The following is a 22,585-nucleotide window of genomic DNA, read 5'->3' as shown; positions in this document are numbered from 1 at the left end:
GGGTATTAGAATAAATGGTTCAGCAAAAATGTTTTGCCGATAGAATGAAGTTGTGAGATGGCTTTTTAAAAAAATTGTTTCTTTAACTCATTTTCTTTGAGGAAACGTCCTGAGAAGATTTTGATTTAGTCATAGCTGATAAATATTGAGTCATATCTGTGAGCAGATGTTAGAACCTTGACTACCACTAGAGAAAAATGAAAAAAAAAAAAAAAAAGATAGTAGTGGGAAAATCAGTCCCCACTCTCCCTCCCCCAAAGAAGTATTTTCAGTTTATGGGATAAGTTGGATTTTACTTTTTAATGATTTGTAAATTTCTTTAAGTATTAAAACAACATAATGATGTGAACTGAATGGACATCGCCTAGGGCTGTCCAAATACGGCATTTTCATTAAAAATATCGTATTAGGTCAAATAATTCTATTTTACTCTCCAAACCACACAAATCAGTTGTCAAATAAGAGTTATAGCCAGAAGAAGAACAGATGTGATGAGATGTGTGGTAGGTATTTAAGATCCCTTTGGAGTTTCATCAACAAAGTTATCTCAGGATGAGATTACCTCAGTGAAATAACTAGACCTTCCTTTATATTTGTTTTTTCTTTACAGAATCTTGACTTATATCATATTTTGATTATTCATGATGATGGAATTGTGGTTTAAGGTGTGGGGAAATCGACTCCATGTAAAATTTCTCATAGGTATGCAAAGATGCCCATTTGAATTTCATTATTTCCTTCTTAGGCACTGTGATACAGGGGTTAACACTTACTCTTTGCATTCAAATTGCATGGCCTCAAATCTTTACTATGTGGATGACCTTGAGCAAGTAACTTAAAATCTGGTTTAGATTTCTCTTTGTAAAATAGGGGTAATGAAAATGATATCCACTTTATTGAACTGAATTATTGAATTAATCCTGTGTGTAAGAGGCTTAGAACAGAAGGAACATAATAAGTACTCAAAAATATTAGCTATTTGTTACTTCCTATTTACTTAGGATGTTGTCTCAGGTAAAAAGTAAAGTACTAATAGCAAAGAAAATGTTCTAAATAAAATTTAAATCTAAAAACTGTTTCCAGTTTAGTTTTATATTAATATTTATGAAACTCATAAAATCTATTAAATGTTATAATGAACAGCCTCTCATTAGGGTCATCTTTACTTAGTATTTTGCCCAAAAGGTTTTTATTGAATTATAGAAAAAAAATGGCAACTGGTCACAAAGATAAATTAGATAGCACATTTAAATACTGCCAGGAGAGTGGCGGGCACACAATCAACCCTTAGAAATTTTAATTCTTAGGGTGCTTGGGTGGCTCAGTTGGTTGGGCGGCTGACTCTGGATTTTGACTCAGGTCAGGATCTCATAGTTCCTGGGTTTGAATCCCACGTTGGTCTTCATGCTGATGTTATGGAGCATGTTTGGGATTCTTTCTCTCCCCTTTCTCTACCCCTCCCTAACTCAAGTTCATATTCTCTCTTAAAATAAAGGAAGAAACTTTAAAAAATTTAAAAACGAAGAAATTGTAGTTCTTTTCCCTTTAGCTAGAACCATGATGAGAGGCCTTTCACTTTTCTTCCTCCACCATTCTTAAAAGGCAGTCACAGCTATCATCCATTTGATATGCAAACTGATGCTCTATTTCCATCCTTATCAACTATTCTATTTGTACCTATGCAGACTGGGAAAATTTCCTCTTGTGTGAGCAAATCTATTATTACATAAATGGACTCCTTTTGAATTATATGAACTGGAAAGGAGGAAGAAATAGAGGTGCTATGGAAGAGCGTTACCGGATCCTTGACCTGAAAACAGAACTTCAAACACATAAGATGAGTTTGTATTTTATTCAGCAACTTGTTTTGCTGAGACAGAGAATGTGAGGAAATGTTTTTTCCTGGGCTTTTGACCAAGGAATCCCTTCACTGGTTCCTTCATGAAAAGAAAGAAAGACTGGGGAATTCTCGCTTGCCTGCCTTTCATAACATTGTATTTTAGGGATTGTAAGTAACACACAGCTACCTCTGGGAAATTTTGAGGTTCATATAAATAAACACTGTTACTAAAACTATTACCTTAAGAAACAGAACTAACACCAGGATCCTGTGTTTTATTGTATTTCATAATTTTTTTTAAGTTTATTCTTTTATTTATTTTGAGAAAGAGAGAGAACACATGAGCAGGGGGAGGGCAGAGAATGAGGAGAGAGATAGAGAGATAGAGAGAGAGAGAGAGAGAAAGAGAGAATCCCAAGCAGGCTCTGCACAATCAGTGCAGAGCCTGACACGGGGTTTGAACAAACAAATTGTGAGATCATGACCTGAGCTGAAATCAACAGTTGGACATTTCACCAACTGAACCACCGAGGTGCCCTTATTTTATTTCATTCTTTAGTCATTGATGGGCTACTCTGTCAAGCAATATGCCAGCCTCAGGGAAGGAAGAATAAAATAAGGGACAAGTTCCTACAGTACTGAAGGTACTACAGTGAAAGAGAAAGACACAAGCCAATATAATAAACAAGGAAGCAAATACATGATTTATTGTTGTTATTGTTTTATTAAGTGCTATGAAAGAAAGAGTTGAAATAGAGAAGAACAGAGGTCCAATTTACTGAGGAACAAACTGGTTTCAAGATTTATAAGAACCATTTCCACACATCTCCCCTCCATTATCATTTTTGTCATGATAGAACAAGTTTCTGGTGTTGACAGTGATGAGAGGAGGGTTATGCACGTGAAGTAATCCTAAAACTAAGACTGATGAACTCATGGTGAATCAGAATTTTAGAATTATTGAGCAAAACATTTTCATTCAGTCAGAAACATGACTCCCACATTGCTTTTCCCTTTACCTTTATATTACAGGATTTTTTAGCTTGTGGCAGCTTTTAAGGATTAGAAAAACGTGAGTCCTTAATGTTGCTTAGTAACTTGTATTGCCTGTCATTTTGGGCTGCACATAAACAACTTGTAACTTCCCCACACTTGTCCCAAATTACTAGAATTGAGAAAGAGCACACAAGCTGATGAGTCACTTTGCTATCCTGTTGTTCTTAATAAGAGTTCTGGTTACCAAGATGGGTGCTTTATCGTTACATAATCTTATTTGCCACCCCATATGTCAGAACTTTCTATTTGGCAAATAGAGTTTCCTTCCCTGTCACACACTGAAAACAGTATAGCATAAAAACCATTCACGGTGGGACTATTGTTGTGTTTGGGTTCCTGGTTTTCAATGTACTGTAAACTCTATCAGAAAACATACTGTGAAGGTGAAGTGGTACAGGGTTTTCACCTTCATGTGGAAATTACATTTTGGAGCCATGGATGCTTCTGTCATTTAAGTTACTTGCATAACTGCTTGCTGGTATGTTTAGTATTCAGGTAACTATATTATCTTGGTAAGAACACTTTCAAAGCAAAGCAAAAGAAAACAATGATTTCAGTGTGGCTATAATATTGCTATTCTTTATGGTTGGACAGTGTTTTTTAATTCTTAAAATTAAATTCTTTATAAAATCTTTTATAAAAAAGAAAACAACAAGGTTCTGTTAGATTTGGTGTATATATCAGTAGTATGGGAGTACTATACTGATCAAAATTTCTTCTCCACTATGAACTGTCAAAGCTGTATCAAAGGAATTAGCCCCTTTGCCTTACCTTTGGGGAGAATCCTAGATAAAGAGAATGTGCATAATTTCTGTTTTTTTAACATCTGTTTTGCTGATCCTAATAAGTTAAAATCCAAATCCAAACTATGTTAAGACAAAAGCGAAAATTGTTTGGGGAATGCTAGTATGTGTGTTAAAAGAAGAAAAGGGCAAGAAAGCTTTCCTTATCCAAACATTAAACAAAATTAAATAGTTTTCTATTTTAAGGACTTCTTATAGTTCGTCAGATGCAAGTGTGTGTAGGAATCTCTAGAAGTGGGATTTAGTACAAATTTCCCCGACTTTATTTAATCCCAGAATCCTTTCTTTTGGGAATATCTATTAATATCTCTTTGAAAACCCCAGAGAACAATTTATTGGTCTATTGGCACTCGTTTGTTCATATAAAAATTTTTGAGCATCTCTCATACATCAGAGTAGAAAGTTCTGAGAAGAAATTTATGAATAGAACCTGGTCCTGTCATTAAGTGGCTCCTAATTTGGGGGTTAGAGGAAGACACATGAATATAGAAATTATAACACCATGGGTTCTGGGCAATGATAGAAGATAGATGGGTGGGAAGTACATAGTAGGCTATAGTATAGGTAGATGAGAGTATATAGTAGATGAGAGTAAGATAATAAGTAATTCATTGTAGATAACTTAGAATTTGAGTTGGATCTTGAGAAAAAGTAGGAGTTTTTTCCAAAACAAGGACAAAAAAACAAAACACAAAGTTATGTCTAGAGATCGTTATTCCTTTGCTCTGATGTGGAAACCAGTACTCTTTTCACTCATCCAAGCATAACTCCTGAGTGAATAGTGGCTACATAAATTAAGAGATACGAGCAGGAAACTGGGAAAAAGATATATAAATTTGGTGATACAGATAGTATTTGATTCCTTTGAAGTAGATAAGAATCCCTGGGAAAAGAATGTAGAGTGATAAAAAGATAATTGTAGGTTTCTTGGTCAATTTTTAGAGTATATTGGAATACACAGGATATACAGAGTGAAAATGAATTGTCACACAGGAGAAGACCAATAGCAGAAATCTATGGTATTCCAAAGACTAGGGGAAAATATCCTATAAGAAAGACGGAATAATTATCCCTGTAGATGTTGCTGGGAGGTTGAGATGAGGAATGAAAAATATCCATTGGATTTGAACACTGGGAGATCATCGGTGATTTTAGCTAAAGATGTGTTGCCATGGTGATTGGGGTGAAACCCAGGTGAAAATGTGTTAAAGAGTGAGTAGGAGCCCAGGAAATGGAGATGGAGTGACTCATTCAAAAAGTTTGTCTGTGAAGATTTGAAAAAAAGAACTGTTTTTGCACAATAATGGAAATTTGAAGAAGCTTTTCTAAGATAGGAGTTTTTGAGCATGTTTAAATATCTATGAAAAGTCCCAGTGATCAAAAATATAAAATTGTACTCTCCTGTTCTTGGTGGGGGTCAAGTGGGTGGTCCCCACCCCTGAAATGTATTGAGACAGAGGAAAAGGGCTCCAACCCTCTCTGTACTATGTGTTTCAGTCCACCAGTTCAAGGGCCACAACATGGGTTCCAAAAACAAATACAAAACAAAATTTAGAAAAATAAAGCAATATTTGATGGATACCTAAAAATGTGAAATTGAATAGGTTTTAAGACATTGAGTATGAGTTGACTTTGACTAGCAGTTAACACCTTCTATAGAGAAAGAGGGAAGGAGGGAGAGAAAGGAACAATCTGAATAGGTATATAGGCTTTGTAGTGTTAAATTGAGGATATTTTTGGAATTTAAACTTTCTTGCTAGAAATCTGAACAAAGTGAAGAAAGTTTGAAGTTTTTGAACAAGGTTGGAGGAGTTATTGACTGAGACATTTGCTAGGATCTGGGTGATATTGGAGGAAGGGGCATTTGAGTAGGTAGGTGGTCCTGACTTTACAATGATGGCATTTTATGTCAGTATGTGATTCTTTTCAACAGCTCGGAAGTGTGATGTTAAAAAATATAGAGCTCATCCAAGATGTATTGTTTTATTTCATTTTGTCTTTTATATTGTCATCGCCTACTCTCTCAGTATCATCCATCATCTTCTTTAGTACTTCTTCAGATTTAGAAATTTGGATCACAATTTTCCTTTTTCTTACCTCCTGTTAGCATTATGATTGATTTTTTTTTAATTTTTTAAGTTTATTTATTTATTTTGAGAGAGAGAGAGAGAGAGAGAGAGCAAGTGAGCACGCACCCGCTGGGGAGGGGCAGAGAGTAGAGACAGAATCCCAAGCAGGCTCTACGCCATCAACACAGAGCCTGGTGCGGGACTTGAAACCACACACTGTAAGATCATGACCCGAGCTGAGATCAACAGTTAGATGCTTAACCAACTGCACCACCCAGGCACCCTGCATTATGATTGATTAAATTATATGGGTTGACAAGTCAATTAATAGCCTGTAGAAATTTTTAACCAAATTACCTTCATTGGTATTCTGCTCCCTTCCACGTTAACCATTGGCCAGTGACTCTATTCTGAATCTTGATATTATCTGGAACTTTTCATCTTTAAAATCATCAATCACAAAGCAGTAATCTTCTTGTTCTGTCCTCCTCCCACCAATCTCCAGCACCTTGACACACCTTGCTTTCTTCATGACTGTTTTCTCACTCACTTCTCCTTACCATGCAGCCAAGACCTAGTATACAACTTAAAGAATTCCTTTGCCCAAATCTTTTCTTTGTACTCTTTTCCTTCCACTTCACATCTGGCAAAATCTTTGACCTTTCTCAATTGAGCAGTTTCGCTTTGCTTTTTCACTTGGGGTATTGAATGCTATCAGAAATCACAAAACTGTGAAAACTGGTGTCATAATAAATTTGTGATCTCCCATCTCGGTCTGACCCCAGTAATACTTCTAAGTGCCCATGTTTTATTTACCTTTCCATTCTCTGCAACAGATATCTCATAAAACTCTGCCACACATGTACTTGGTAATTCCTTAAGAAAAGACTTAAATGTTATTACCTCTTCCTCTTTGTGCTGTTTACTTTTATTTTTGGTATTGATTTTTTTAAAATTTTTTTTTCAACGTTTATTTATTTTTGGGACAGAGAGAGACAGAGCATGAACGGGGGAGGGGCAGAGAGAGAGGGAGACATAGAATCGGAAACAGGCTCCAGGCTCTGAGCCATCAGCCCAGAGCCTGACGCGGGGCTCGAACTCACGGACCGCGAGATCATGACCTGGCTGAAGTCGGATGCTTAACCGACTGCGCCACCCAGGCGCCCCTTGGTATTGATATTTAAACATTTTTAAAAATTTTAGATTTTAATTAAAAATTATCAATTTCCATAAATAAATCAACCTTCCTCCCCACTGTCTCCACCAACCCCCTGTACCCTAGCTTTTAGATAGTTTCATAATTTGTCCCCTCTTTATCCTTGCAAGAATATATATTGCCACAGTATTCTCTTCCAATCCAATGTTTCTTTGACATTAAGCTGCTTAAAATATCCTTTCTGTCAGTGCTCCTTTCCTACCTTACTTGCACTCTCATTGTGTCTCTCATTCTTTGTCTGTGATTACAACAGTAGCTGGTACAAAACAGGTACCAAAAAAAAACAAAAAAACAGAAAACAAAAACAAGAGTAACACTGAATAAATAAGTGAATTTTGAAAATGCCTCCTTTTTGATTGAGGGTGATGGATTGTCTCATAAAGCATTTCCCTCAGTCAACAATGTTTTTATCTTTCAGTTTACTCTGTTAGAATGCTAAGCGACCATCTCTGGTCTCTGAAATATACTGTCCATTTTTCAGTAAAGTTTTTTTTTTTATTCTAATCAAGTGCTTGTCTTCTATCGCGTTTTCCCCTTGGTAAGTAGTAGTAATAAGTACATTTGCTTATTCTGGAAGTAATATTCAATCATGTTATTCTGTTTTGAGAGAATAAGATTATTCTTAATTTGACCGAATTCAGTAATTGGCACTTTATTTTACAATATTAACTGTTTACGTTAGGTTTAGGCACTTGTTTTATTTGTGACACATTTCGTGAATTGATTATCAGCATTTGATTGTCAACCTGGATGAAGTGGAAGGTTCAGAGTTATTTTCAGTATCTGACAAGAATAATCACTGAGACTTTGAGGGCTTAACGGAAGTAAACAGTAGGCTAAGAGGTCACACATGTGGAAGGAATAGAAAATAATCTAGTCTACTTTCTCCACTGCTATGTAACTTTCTCAGAGTCCCATTTAAGTGATGATGTACCAATGACAACAGAAAGAAAATACTTTCCTCAGCCACATGAAATACTTACTTAAAAAAGTGTGAATAAACACAGAAGATTTTTATCATGATTTCTGAGTGTAATTCATGAGCGGGTGGTCACTTGCTCAGTTTCTTGCTTTCCCATAGCCCTCTCTTCCCTCCATTCTTTCCACAAAATCAAATATCAACTAATAAATGAATGAAGGCATTTTTAGGAGGGAAAACATGATTTATATCAAACCTTACTCTAAAAGTGAATTTATCCACAGCAGTATGCTAGTCTACTTTACAAGTGTGTGTTTTTCACTTACGTGTAGCTCTAGAAATTATGGAATAGGTTGGCCTTGGAATAGCTTTTGGATTTCTAATACAGTGTTTCTTTTCTATATAGTTTTACTTAAGCAATATAAATAAGGTTAGCTGTGACCTAAAAAAAAAACTACTCAGTCATTTTTCTTAGAACACAGTATGGTATGTGCCCTAATTAATTTTATTTGTGGTATAGTAAAAAGTATAACTTCAGAAGGAAATGAAAACTGTGTGGAAAGAGATGACTTTGAGGCAGGGACACTCTATTAGAGCTTATGATTGGGGAAATACTGATAAGCTGATATATTGTAACACTTTATATGTTTGATTTTTCCCTCTTTTTTATTTATTCTAGACATTATAAAAGAGGTTAATGTATTGGGGTATGATATTTTTTCCAGGCCAAACAGGAAAAAAATTGAAAATTTAATTGTTAATTTGCAGAAATGACTTTGATAGGTCTGATTTGAAGAAATTAAAGTCAACTTTCCCTTTGCGTTATGTTGTCCAGATTCCATTCATTCCACACTTTTTGTTTTTGTAGATTGGAGGTGGAATTTTATGTTCTTATTTCAGGACTCTTTTCTTTGTACTTCCTGCTTGAGTGTCAAGAGACTAAGTACAAAGGATTCATTGATACCTGTGAAGACTTTTTGTTTTTGTTTGTTTTTTATGATGAGCAAAACATTGGTGGCCTTTTGCTACCCAAAGCATGCTCATTTTCTCTTAGCTAATAGGAATTTCTGTTTCTTAAACTGAGTACTGATTTGTGAAATGAGCTTCCTCTCCCATCTACTTAGGGCATGGAGATTTTCTACCCAGGACTTGTGGTAGGCCATAGCCAAGCCAGTTGCACTGAAAGTTTTGTTGGTTTGATGAAGCACAAGAAATAGAGCACAGAAGTATGTATACATCTGTGGTGCAGCAAGGCTCTCACTGAAGGGAAGAGGACTGGCCCTTTCATTGTTGCTGTGGTCCCCCAACCAGATGGTTATAAAAGGCCAAATTCCTACATCTTGTACTGTGCTAACTGGGAGGATTCCTCCCTCTGCATGGGATTCTGGTAGTATTGAACTTTGGCTTTGCCTTTGTGTGGAATAAAACAAAGCCTCAGGGAGCATCTACTGACTTACATTCTTAATCTTGTGTTTATTCTTTGCAAGGATTCTTTGCCAGTATAATTGTGAATCAAAGCAAAAGCTGAACGTAGTTGAGTCATGGCCCTAATTCTTGCCAATTCTAGAACCTGAACCAGCTTTTTTGTTCTTACCAGCTTAGAGTCAGTGGTGATAAAAATGGTTTTACTGGACTGGCTCATAGATTCATGGCCACTTCCTGCATAGTATCAACACTTCCTGGCTTCCACAGTTGGAGGGTGTTCCTCTTTATCCGTATATTACTTGCCAAGGTGCAATCTATGTAGTCTTATCAAATGTTTTAAAAATCATTAACTTAGAAAAATTCTAACAGGCCAGTAAATATTACAGTTACCAGCTCTTACTTGTTTTTCTTCCCAATTTCAATTTCTAAATAAAAGGGCTCAAACATTACCCTCATGTAGCTGTCCTTGAAACTTAACTTCATAGCAATGTTTTGTGTTCTAAGCAATGACCTACTCTTATAACTTTCAGATATATGGCTCCTTATTCACACAGAGGTAAAAATAAAAGGTCCAGTTCTTTTAGATTTAAGGTACCCCATGGGGAAGTAGCCTCTTTAAGGGTACACAGATAGGTATTGAATACCTAGTTGATATAATGGTGCAGCAAATTTCAACATTGGCATATGGAGTGAAGGGAACTCAGATGTTAAGAAGAGTATCTACTATATCATGTTTACCCTTAGGGCGTCTGTCTCTGTGCCTCCCACTTATTCTGTAGCGAATTATACTTTGCTATCAATGTATACCTGTACTTCAATTGGCCTTTAAATTTATTAACAATTTCCTGGTTATCAAATGCATTTACTTTTTATCAGTTTTTTTTTTTTTTTTTTGCTATCTTTAGCCTCTTTACAGAATTTGCCACCTTGGATAGCTTCACTCATTGTTGCAACTTTAGTCTTTGTCATTGGTAAGACTGCACTATTAGAATGTTACTTCTGTTTATTCAATGAGTCAAAAACTATTCAATGACTACCATTTACCAAGTACTTGGAAAACAATGCTAATAAAACACGTACATAGTTTTTGTGCCTAGTGAATTTATAGTTTAGTGAGTGATTGATAATAATTTATTATTTGATTTGTAAATATATTTTGAGTACCTACCTGATGCCAGGTTCTGTTCTAGGCATTAGAAATGCAGTGTAAAAACAGTACATGGGGAAACACGTTTTCTTGGAAGAGATAGAAAGTAACAAGTACTTAATATCATTTTATATATAACTGCCATGATGAAAAGTAAGTCCGGGCAAGAGGAAAGGAAGTGATAGAGAGTGGGTGCTATTTTTAATAATGTACTATTTTAGGGGCACCTGGGTGGCTCAGTCAGTTAAGCATCCAACTCTTGATTTCAGTCATGATCTCAAGGTCATTAGATCAAGCCCTGCACGGGGCATTAAGTTGGAAATAGAGCCTGCTTAAGATTCTCTCTCTCTCTCTCTCTCTCTCTCTCTCTCTCTCTGTCTTTCTCCTTCTGCCCCACCCTAGCTCTCTCTCTCTCTCAAAAAAAAAAAATAATGTACAATTTTAGATTTATTAAATATGTTCCATTCTTCCATGGACATATTACATTTGAAATGCCTTTAAATTATCTAATAGGTGCTGTTAAATAGGCAGTTGGGTACACGAGCCTGAAATTCAAGAAGTTATTGGAGGGGCGCCTGGATGGCTCAGTGTGTTGAGTGCCAGACTCTTGATTTCGGCTCAGGTCATGATCCCAGGGTTGTGGGATCTAGCACCACCTCAGACTCTACACTGAACATTGAGCTTGCTTAATGTTCTCTGTGTGTGTGTGTGTGTGTGTGTGTGTGTGTGTGTCTCCCCCTATGCTCTTCTCCCCTGCTTGTCGGAGACAAAAATGTGAGATTTGTGCATAGATCTAGGACCAGGAGTGATCATGTAGGGAATCAGAGTAGAGAGAGAGGAATATACAATGATGAGCCTTGGAGAAAGTAAGAAGGAGCAGCAGGAGAAAGCCAGGAGAATTTCTCTGGATGCTCAATAAGTTTGCAGTAAGAAAGAGCTGTTGAAATATGTGGCTTGTTACTGAGAGGACAAGCAAGAGGACCAGGTAGGTTAGCCACAGGATTGGGAAAGTCAGTCTTTGTTTACCTTGAAAAGGGAAATTTCAGTTGAATGGTAGAGCACAAGTTAGACCAAAGCAGACTGAAGTGAAAATTGTTGGTTTGACATGGAGGGAAAACCAGTCAGATAACAATACCAATAAATTGGAAATTGCACCTGAAATGAATGGCCCAAATATAACAGTATCATTTGAGTTCATCAAGAGGGTTTGAAAGGCTTCATGAAGAAATGATTTTAAACTGAGGTCAGAAAGATGAGTTGGTATTAATTAGACAATAAGGCAAAAGTAAAAAAGCTTGTGAAAAGACTAAGACCGCAAGGTAAACTTGAAGACTGCAAGTTCATACAGGTTGGCGTGGATATGTATGAGTTTAATGGTGACATGAAACTGTTTTATCCTTTTTTCAAAAATTTTTAACTTTATTTACTTTTAAAGAGAGAGAAGGAAAGAGTTCACACACATGGCATGGGGTGTGGAGGGGCAGAGAGAGGGGGAGAGAGAAAATCCCAAGCATGCTCCATGCAGTCAGTACAGAGGCCAATGTGGGGCTAGATCTCATGGACTGTGAGATCATGACCTCAGCCAAGATCAAGAGTCAGACACTTAACGGACTCAGCTACCCAGGTGCCCCAAGACTGTTTTATCTTTAACCCTAGAGCATTGGGCATAATGATTAGAGGGAGATGGGGATATGTGGACAACATCATCTATCATTTGATGAAGTTGCTCTAGCTGTACTGTGTATAGGGTATATAGGTAGGTCAGCAAGATGGAAGTTGGATAGCTCACGAACAGGTCATCTTAGTAATTAAGGTGAGTCAAAATTGTAGCTTGCATTACAGCAGTTAAGGTGTAAAAATGGAGAGAAAGAAATCTGAGTGATACTTATGAAGTGAAATTGGTAGTGCTTATAACAGTCTGGATAGGAGTATATGAGGAAATGTAGAGAAGTCAAGCATGACCCTTAAACTTCTGGCATTCACAGTTGAGAGGGAGTATCTTGGCGTTAATTAGGAGAGAATTAGAGCAGAACTCCATTGGTTTGCCATTATTTTTGTGGGCCTTAATGGATTTAGGTTATGCATGTTGGATTAGAGGGACTTGTGAGCCATTCTCACCTGCCTATTAGACTTTTCTATCTATATATCCCACTGAGTTCTCAAAAATATTAAAACTGAGTCCATCTTGATCCCTTCAAAATTTCTCTTTCCCATCAACCCAGACTCAATCATCTTGTAGTGGTTTTTCTTCCTAGTACCCTCTCAGTTTCCATGTCAGGAGACTCATGATCTTTCTTGACTGTTCTTTTGCGCATTTGCCCTTTTCCATTTTTACCCATACTATGCAATTTCAAACTCTTTAATTTCACTCCACTGTACTCTTAACCTGCTATGTGGTCTTTTTTTCCCCCAAATCATTCCTTGTCTGATACTTTTTTAAAAATTTTAAGTATCTATTTTCATATTTAAGATTCTGATTTTTCCCATGTCCCTACTTAAAATAATTCAGTGTCTTTCCTATTCCTTATAAATAAGCTGTAGATTGACTTTAGCTTGGAATTCAGGAAAAAAAAAAAAAGAAATCTGTAGATTTTTCTTACCCCGACACACTGTGGAACTCAGTAATTAGAAACTGCCTGGTTTAAATCCTGAGTTTAGTACTTACTAGTTGTGTGGTTTTGGCTGAGTTAATCACAATTTTCTATTTTTCAAATGGGATTAAAAATAGAAACTCATTTACATGGTTGTTTTAAAGTCTAAATCCATTAAATTCTCTTAGCACAGTCCCTGGCACAAAGCTAGCACTCAATTAATGCAGTTTCTATTATTATTCTGTTAGCCTCCCACCAAGCCCCCTGTATGTATGCAGGCACATTTAACCACTTCGTGAGCATGCCTTTTATTTCTCTGATGTGCTGTTTTATACAACTTGCATTCTTCTGCCTAGAAGGCTTTCTCCTTCCTCTCTTGGCAGCCTTTCCCCACAACGCAATTTCTTCCTGTCTAAATTTGTTCATCTCTTCAAGTACCAGCCCTTTTCTATCCCCAGGAAACATTTCTGTCTTTCCCAGCTTGCCCTGTCCCTGGTTCTAGGTGCGGTTACCAAATATATATATATATATATATATATATATATATATATATATATATATATATATATTTTTTTGTATTTTGACACCTATCTTATCAGCTCCTTGTATATAGTTAGGTATGTAGCTTTCTTACATCTTCTACAGGGTGGGCCTTGAGTATAGGGCCATTTTTAGGATGCTATTTGCCTAATGTCTATAGTTTTTGCAATATTAGTGAACAAAAGATTGCCAGTGTTGGTGGGCAGTTCCCTCCTTTGCCTGTGAATATTCTTTTGTTTTCCTTCCCGTGTAGACTGATTTTGGCTCTACTCCTCATCAAGAAACATCAAGTTACCTGTCCCAGATCTTTTCCTTAAAGACAAGAGCTTTCAAGTCAGCAATCCACTAAATCCGTCAGGGCTAATGTGTTTTCAGTGCTCTCAGGAACTCTAAGTGCATTTAACCAAGCTCTTCTGGCAACATGGGCCCTGTTTTTATGTTCCAAGTCGTTAGTTTTGTTTTGTTTTGTTTTTCTCAGTTACACATAATTTGAAGGAAGCAGTTTTAGGAGAGGTAACTGAGCACCAGCTTAATAGTGTTTTACTCAGAGATCTCTAATAATGGGCTTCTTTAAAATTAAAAAAAAAGTGACATAAAAAACAATATTTAATATCTTTTCTGTTTCCTGCCTAATTGCCTCTGGTTCTGCTGGGCCATGACCTTTGGATTACAAGCTGCCATTTTTTAGGATGTTCCAAAAGCATGAATCAAGATTGATTCTTACTTTATCCATCGTTGTACTTGGTTGTAACTTACACAGCCTGAGATGAGGGTTTATTTTTCCCCTCCGAAGCTTTCAGGGATGTTTTTGTCAGGTTTTGGAAAATGTGCTCCAGAGTAATGATAAATTGAGTGCTGCCTCAGAAAGAGTCAGGCTGTCAGGGAACATATTTATCTCCTCATTTGGAAAGCAGAGCAAAATAAGTACAGACCTTTCAAAAACCTGTGTGAAAACTTGCTATGGTAAGGGAGAAGGTCAATCTGACATGGCTTTATATCCACTTTATTTATAATTTATGGGCTTTATGGACATACGGAATAACCTAAAATCCATGATCATTCAAAGATGAACAATGTTTTTCCCTACAGTAATGTACTACTGAGGAAAACTTGATAGTTAAATGGTTCTGTTTCCTTCTGGTTCAAGAAAAGATATCATGATATAAGAGAAATAAATAATTGTATTTAAGAAATACTCTCCTACATTTGCCTAAAGTACAAATCTGCCTATTTTTTGTACATAAAAAGTTATTGGAACATGGCTGAAGGAATTTATTACATGTTGCTTATGGCTGCTCTTGCACTACAACTAGAAGAGTTGTGTAGTTGCAACAGACACCTTTTGGCTCACAAAGCCTAACATAGTTACTCTCTGGTTCTTTACGAGAAAAGTTTGTTGTCCTCTGGCCTAGGAAGAAATTCTGTCACAAATGGAAGTTTCTGCTCTATTTTCTATCATGACATTAACAAGAAGTTTGCTTTAGTTGTAAGAGATGACAGGATTGTAATGGGAGCATCTGTTTTTTAATTGGTGGTCTTGTTCTATGGATTTATTTGTTTGTTAGGGATAACTGGATTTAGAATAGGGCTAAAAATGAAAAGACAATAAATTAATAACTGCCTCATCCAACTAAAGCATTCATTAGGGTCTTAATTGGATATCACAGAGTTAAGTATTGTTTGCAGAGGTACTGAGTCTATTTTTGTGAGCAAAATGTCAAGTAAACCTCTAGTTTTAGGTCCCTATTCTTATAAGAGATTTCCAGAAAGGGACTCTCCATTTGTTCAGCAGTATGAATAGTGACAGTAGTTAATGTAAATAATACGGCTTTGAGTGTAGACTCCTTGCAAAAACTGTGAGGATTGTCTTTATCTCTACCTACCTCTATGATTTCTACCTCTATCTGTGTGTGAATATGTATGAGTGTGTATTTTTCCATCTTAAATATTTCTCTTTTTTTAAAGTTTATTTACTTATTTTGAGAGAGAGTGAGCATGTTATGCATGAGTGGGGGAGGGGCAGAGAGAGAAGGAGAAAGAATCCCAAGCAAGCTCCATACTGTCAGTGCAGAGCCCATCGTGGGGCTCGATCTCATGAACCATGAGATCATGACCTGAGCTGAAATCAAGAGTCATATGCTTAACCAGTCGAGCCACCCAGGAACTCCCATCTTAAGTATTTCTTAAAGAAATGGCAAAATCTGAATTTATTAAATTCTTTTCATGGATCTACATGTTTTGTGTTCTAGCTATGTATTTGTTTATTGATCACTAGCTCTCATTAATATTCATCCAATCAAATATTACCACTGTGCTAGGTACTAAAGGGGAGCAAAAAAGCATGTTCCCTAAGTTCATCAAGCCTTCATATTTGGTGTAGACAGACAGTTAATACAGGACAAACAAATTACATACATATTTTTATTACTTTTTTGTTTGAAAAGAAAGGCACAAATAATAAATGTATGGTTTTGTGAAATGTTCACAAACTGCACAGACCCATGTAACCAGCACAGACCAAGATGCAGGACATGCCCAGCAATCTCACTGATGTCCCTTTCTTGTCATGCCCACTCTCCAAAGAAAACCATGGCTTGACATAAAGCCCCAGAGATTCAAACCTGAGGTCTTTCTTCCTTCCTTCCTTCCTTCCTTTCTTCCTTCCTTCCTTCCTTCCTCTCTCTTTTTTCTTTCTTTGTTTCTTTAAGTTTATTTTTTGAGAAAGAGAACAGGGTAGGGGCAGAGAGAGAGGGGAGAGAGAGAATCCCAAGCAGGCTCTAAGTTGTTAGCACAGAGCCTGACACAGGGCTTGATCCCTTGAACTGTGAGATCATGACCTGAGCTGAGATCGAGAGTTGGAGGCTTAACTGACTGAGCCACCTGGTGCCCCCAAACCTGAGGTTTCTAAAACATTGAGTTTCTGATATTTATAAGTCAGGCAATCTGCATTTCTGTCCTCCTTTGACAAATAATTTCTGGGTATCTGAGCACTCCCTCCAGGCAGAGGCCTGCTGAAGCAGGAGCTGCTCCTGTCCCTGAGGGAGGGTGTGGCCTCCCAGGCCCACTTGGCTCACCTCATTTTGTTACTGGCCTGTCTGTTGATATGAGAGACACTTGCCTTTTTCTATCTCTTGATCCCAATTTTATGTCCGTATTTTTGGCCACTTCAAGCCTTTTGTACAAGATAGTATAATATTACATATAATTTTATATATAATTACTTATATATAATATATATTCCTTTTTGTTGTACTTATTTATTTATCTAACACATACAAATTTAACATGTGCCATATACAGGAGATAAAAACTGAGTTTATTACATGGGGCTGTGATTTGGATAGATGAGTAACCGAAGCTTCCCCTAACAAAGTAACAATTTAGCTAAGATGAAAAGTGAGAAGTTAGGCAAAGAGGAGAAGAGAAAACGTATCCTAGGAAGATACCTTTATACCGTTCACAGTTACACTAAGTACTTCACTCTAACAATCTTGTCAATTGTTTTTCCTCCGTAAAGCTTGTTTTTATATGCTCAAAAATGACATTTAACTTTCCCATTCTTCTTAAAACTTTAGCCATCACCTTTTATTGAATTCTCAGATGGCCATGGCCCATATTTTATATAGATACATATGACAAAAGTACAAACCTTAAAACGGGATTCGGCACTGCCTGTCAGTGAATAAAACTATCCTACCCACCCCTCCTTCTCTCTGCTCTTATGGGAGAGGAAGATTTGGTCCTTAGGTAGAATCTAGGAACTTAGTGTATACTCTGACCATCCAGCACTCCACCCTTCTCGTGGACTAGCTTTTCTGTTACCCATTTCATTCTTCCTCTTGCATCTCATCCGTGATTCCTCTTTCTCCCTCATACTCTCAAATATACTCATATTTAGTTTCTTTTTACCTCCAAAACCTACTACTGTTGATTTTCATCACTGCATTTGAGACCACCAAGGTTTCTTGCTTAGGAAACATCTGCTAAATTTGCAAATAAACTATGGAATGAATAAGTTACGGAAATAAAAGGCACGGCATGACGAATATAGTCAATGGTATTATAATGGCATTGTATGATGACACTGGTAGCTGGACTAGTGGTGAGCACAGCATAGAATATAAAATTGTCAAATCATGATGTTCTGCACCTGAAACAAATGTAACATTTGTGTCAACTCTACTCAAATACAAAAATCGCTTTCATAAAAATACAAAATGAACACATTTCAAAGATTTTAGTCAACTCATTAATTAATGAAGGAACTATTAACATGTCAGGAATGATTCAAAAGAGAATTAGAAGATGTGATATTTATAGAGCTGATTAGTTAAAGGAATAAAGAAATGAATTTACTAAAAGATACTAAAGTGGTTGGGGCGCCTGGCTGGCTCAGTCAGTAGGACATGCGACTCTTGATCTCGGGGTCATGAGTTCAAAGCCCACATTTGGGGTAGATTTCACATTTTAAAAATTGAATAAAAAAAACTGGGGGGGGGGGCGAAGGTCCAAAGCTGCAATAAATGATAACATTTGGATTATGGTATTAAAGTCATTAACGTCATTTCTTTTCAACAACATAATATACAATTTTTTCAGAGAATGATCATTGGCATTTCACTCAGTTCTACAAGTTAACCTTTATTCTTATATAGTTGCAACATATTCAAAGTAATAGTAAGTAGGAAGTTGAACAAAGATACGTGACCCTAGATATGTGACCCCCTTAAAATATCTTTTAAATTAGAAAATCTCCAGTTAGGGTGTGTCTGATGCACAAATAGCCAGTTACTGTACTGAAATGGCACCTAGTAATTTCTCTTCCCAAATGCAGAGCCATGTTTATGACTAAATTTTTCTGCACACACTCTTAACCCTTAATATATTCTCTAGAAAACCAAGAATGTTCTTTTGCCAATTTTATTATATAAAAACTTAAAATGCGGGTGTCTGAGTGGCTCAGTCAGTTAAGCATTCAACTTGATTTCAGCTCAAGTCATGATCTTGTGGTTTGTAGGTTCGAGCCCCACATCAGGCTCTGTGCTGACAGTGCAGAGCCTGCTTGGGATTCTCCCTCCCTCTCTGCCCCTTCCTCTTTCTTTCTCTCTCTCTCAAAATAAATAAACTTAAAAAATAAAAACACCTTTATGAACTAAATATTTTAGTCACATTCAAATGTGAGCAATTTGTTGAGAGTAAAATACTTTTTATTTATATAAATTGTAAAAGATTAACTCCTCCAGGGTTCAAGTATATACAAAAAAATTATTTTAAAAAAGATTTCAGAGTCATAGAAGCAAATCAGCAGGATGAGAACAATCAGTTTATAGAACCGATTCTAATGGGCAGTCCTGTGAAAAGATGCCCCATCTCAGTTGTCACGGAAATGAAGTGATGACCATTCACAGCCATATAATCCAAAGTTTGTCTATCAGATTGGTAACATTTAAAAGCATTTAATGGTATCCAGTATTGACAAGGCTGTAAAGAAATTGCTCTCTTCTAAATTATCAGCAGTTCTGTAAATGCTGTGGAATATTTTGAAAGCATTTTGCTATGACTTATTAAAATCCAAATTCCCCATCATTTTTTACCTTACAACATCATTATTGTTTATTTATTCAATGAAGTAAAAATGCTAGAGTATAAAGATACATGGTGGCGATTATTTTTATTGCAACATTATATATATATAATTTATTATAGCATATATATAATTAAATGTAATATATTATAGCATACAACTGGAGAAGTAATAGCAAATTAACATTATTAAGGATATGATTAAGTAAATTATACTTCCTTATTGTGTAATTCTCTGGCTATCATAAAGAATGAGTTATAATTGCCTGTATGCCTATTCTATTTTAAACTCATTAAATTATAGAAGGTGTAGCATATGATCATATCTTTAAAAAATAAAAAGTAATAGCAAAGTAATATTCTCTGTATACAAAGAGGTTGTATAAGCAGAGAGAAGTTATACACAAAGCGTTACCGGTGGGTAGTATAGGTTATGGGATTGAGATGAGGCTCCTAAAGATGTTGACAATTTTGATGCTGCACCATTTTGTTAAAAAGAACATTAATTTTACTGTTATACATATAAGTACATTAGTATACCATATTATAACTGTCCATATGCTCAAAATCTCTCAAAGGGCTTATTATGGAGTTAGAATGCAATCCAAATCTCTTACCCCCATCTGTAAGTCTTTTGGGGTTTAGTTCTTACTGCTCCAACTTGAACTTGGGCAACTCTAGCACTCCTTAGCTGCATCTAGAAACAACATCCAGCTTTTAGTTTATTTTGCAAAGTTAAAATTCTTTCTTACCTTAAAGCCTCCCCTCTCACCACCATATTCCCTGTCTAGAACCACCTTTCCTGTACCCTGGCTGATTCAGTTTAAATGTCATTTCTCTAAAATTGCCAATTTGTTCCTTCAATAAAATTTAGGTCCCCCAGTTAAATAGAAACCAAGTTGATGCCTTATGACTCTCAGAGTTGCTAAATGAAGCTTTTGAGTGTGCTGTGCAAAATGAGCTAGCTAAATATTGAGTATATAAAATTTGTAAAACTAGAATTCTGTTATGAGAGAAAAAAAGGATCATGTGTTCATTTGTCATTTATTAGTTACATGAAAGCATCTGGATTATTTCACATTAAAAGAATTTCAACTTGTCACACAAATATCTTATGGGATAAGATAATTTCAACGTAAGGTTAACTTACCATGGAGAAAATTAATGCTCCTTCTTGATTTTTCTTCCTAGCTGTAGGAGCTGCCACTATGAAGGTTTTTGTTCGATAAAAGAAAAGAGTTTCACAAGTTTGTTTACTAACATACATATTTAGAATCATAGGCATATTCTTTGGACTTGATAGCCCTAGGTGATTTCAGGTAGGAAAGAAAAAAGTTTTGGCCACTTGGATTAGAACCTTCCAAAGGCATAAATATTTAGATAGACTGCAAGGAGGTTCTGACAAGATAAAGTATAAAACATCCAAATAGCTTGGAAGAAGAGTTAAGTGTTTTATATTTAGGGAGCAAACTCCCAACTGAAGCAATAAAAACAGTCTATCTCTTTCAAGTGATATATTTAAGTGCATTCCTTTACTGAATACAGAGTGGAATTTTGCCATATTAAATTGTTTCAAAATTAGACTTGCCTAGCTAACAGAAACAAATCAGGTATCTAAACAGGATATCCTTTACGCCAGGTCATGAATATTTTGAAAAGCATTAAAATACAGATCATTTTGTTTGTCATAATTTGGGAAGAGTTACACTACCTTGAATTGTGATGTGTCTTGATACACATTACTTCTTTAACAATACAATACATCAGGAATCTGTATGATATTTTGTTCTGTCTAGAACATGAGGCCAGGAGTTTATCATTGATTCTTATCAACTAAAAGCATGGGGTTTTGAGAACTGAAATGTAACAATTTATAAAGCTGTAGCATTCATTTTGCTGGTGGCATTTAAATAGATGTTGTTGGTTTTTGATACAAAGTAGAATGGCCTGGGGCATATTTTTACAGTCCATAAACTAACACCTATGCAAGATTCATAATAAATTCAATAGGAGGAAAGCAAAGTTAGTTTGTGAGACATTTGAATAGATCACATGGTATAAATATTACATATCTATGTTTTTCAATTTTTTATATCTGATAAAAATGTAGTTTGTAGGGACTTATCACCAACTTGCAAATTAGGCAGTAAAGAGCATAGTCATATAACTACTCTAAATCTGACATTCTTTTAGAGCTTCACTGAAGGGACATTAGTGCAATTGGAAAAGACAAAGATGGAGCAAATGGTGAGAGTTTTACTGCACATTACCATTATGAATGTAGATGAAATAAGGGGTGAAAGTGTTAATTTCTGAATTATTATTGGCATGATTTTTTTTCTGGTTAGCTTGATGTATAGATTATATGTGAAAGGCTCAGACACAAGGAAATTTTGTTGACAGACTGTATTTGTATGTGTGTATATTTCACGGATAGAATATTATGTGCTTTTCCCCTTCTTACGGGGCATTCCCAAAGTCACCATAAAGTAAGACAAATGAAAAATTTATTCTTGCCCTTCTGTAAAGCACAAATGTGGATTCCTTTTTGAGTACATCGTCATATAAACTAGGTACTAGAGACACAAAAAGTCATAAAATGATAATCAGTCCTCAAAGCTAGGGGTGTGATTGAATTCTCCTGTATATGATTTTCTCCAGAAACCAATCAGCATATTTTCTAATGCTTCAAGGGCCTACTGTTTGTACAACTCAGCACTATGGAGAGTTATTTATTTATTTCTTGGAAATAATTTGGAAAAAAATTTTAAATGTGAAGTTAGCTGGAGCACCTGGGTGGCTCAATGGGTCAAGCGTCAGACTTAACGCTCAGGTCAGGATCTCACAGTTCTGGAGTTCGAGGCCCTCGTGTCTCAGAGCCTGGAGTCTGCTTGGGATTCTGTGTCTCTGTATCTCTCTGCCCCTCCTCCGCTGATGCTCTGTCTCCTTGTCAAAAATAAATCAACATTAAAAAAAATTATTTTAAAAAATGTGAAGTTACCTTAGTAAATAAACATTCATTAAGCATCTATCACAAACTTGGTTTTATGGGGAATACTCCAAAGCAAAACAAAAGTATATGTAAGTTATAAACTACTGTCATACGAAGCTGCACAAGTTGTGGGCAAGGGTGAGGGAAATGCAATCCCAGAGTCAGTGCCCCAAACGGATTGTTTCAAAAGAATATTTCAGTAATAATGAGACCAAAACTTTGACTGAATTTCAGCAGTAATATTGTAAAAGGTAAATTATACACGTGAAATCTCAGAGATTCCAGTGACAATGTGTGGTACATAGTTACGAAACTTCCCCTACCTTCCCAATATTGTTACATGAGAAAAAAAGTCTTAATGAACCATGATCATATAAGCCCTTTTATTTTTGTCACATGCAAGT

General features: G+C 36.1%; 1 protein-coding gene and 1 non-coding gene across 8 annotated transcripts in view; both read left to right on the top strand.

The window, feature by feature from the left end:
• DGKB (diacylglycerol kinase beta) overlaps window positions 1-22,585 on the top strand; it is a 715,318-nt gene that overhangs the window by 5,604 nt on the left and 687,129 nt on the right. The gene's annotated exons all lie outside the window — the stretch shown is intronic.
• LOC122488838 lies at window positions 5,097-5,249 on the top strand. The gene has a single exon (XR_006298752.1). It is a non-coding gene; the product is annotated as a small nucleolar RNA SNORA57 (small nucleolar RNA).

Source organism: Prionailurus bengalensis, chromosome A2 (assembly GCF_016509475.1).
Source record: "Prionailurus bengalensis isolate Pbe53 chromosome A2, Fcat_Pben_1.1_paternal_pri, whole genome shotgun sequence".
Taxonomy (NCBI): domain Eukaryota; kingdom Metazoa; phylum Chordata; class Mammalia; order Carnivora; family Felidae; genus Prionailurus; species Prionailurus bengalensis.
This window is presented reverse-complemented; position numbering and strand designations above follow the sequence as displayed.